Source organism: Theobroma umbraticum, unplaced genomic scaffold (genome assembly GCF_002168275.2).
Source record: "Theobroma umbraticum cultivar Fairchild unplaced genomic scaffold, ASM216827v3 scaffold_106.0, whole genome shotgun sequence".
NCBI classification, from domain to species: domain Eukaryota; kingdom Viridiplantae; phylum Streptophyta; class Magnoliopsida; order Malvales; family Malvaceae; genus Theobroma; species Theobroma umbraticum.
The window spans coordinates 1,068,253-1,068,547 of NW_018397276.1; positions in this window are offsets into that span (position 1 = coordinate 1,068,253).

Here is a 295-nt window from a genome sequence, read left to right on the forward strand (position 1 = left end):
TATATATACTTTGATATAGTAAGAATCTTTTAAAATTGACACCCCCTAGTCACCTTTCTTGACAAGATATTATTTCATCAATCTAAACTCTTTGCATTCTTAATTGATCAATATCACTCGCCGTTTAACCGTTATCATTTTTAATTTACACGAACAGCAACAATCATTTACTAGTCAATTTCCCGGCAACAATTAAATCCAAAATACTTAACAACTTTACAATTTATTCTATTCCACACTTGCTGCCCACACTTAGCTTTATGCTTTTATAGCCTATTCTTTATTCCCCCTTCTC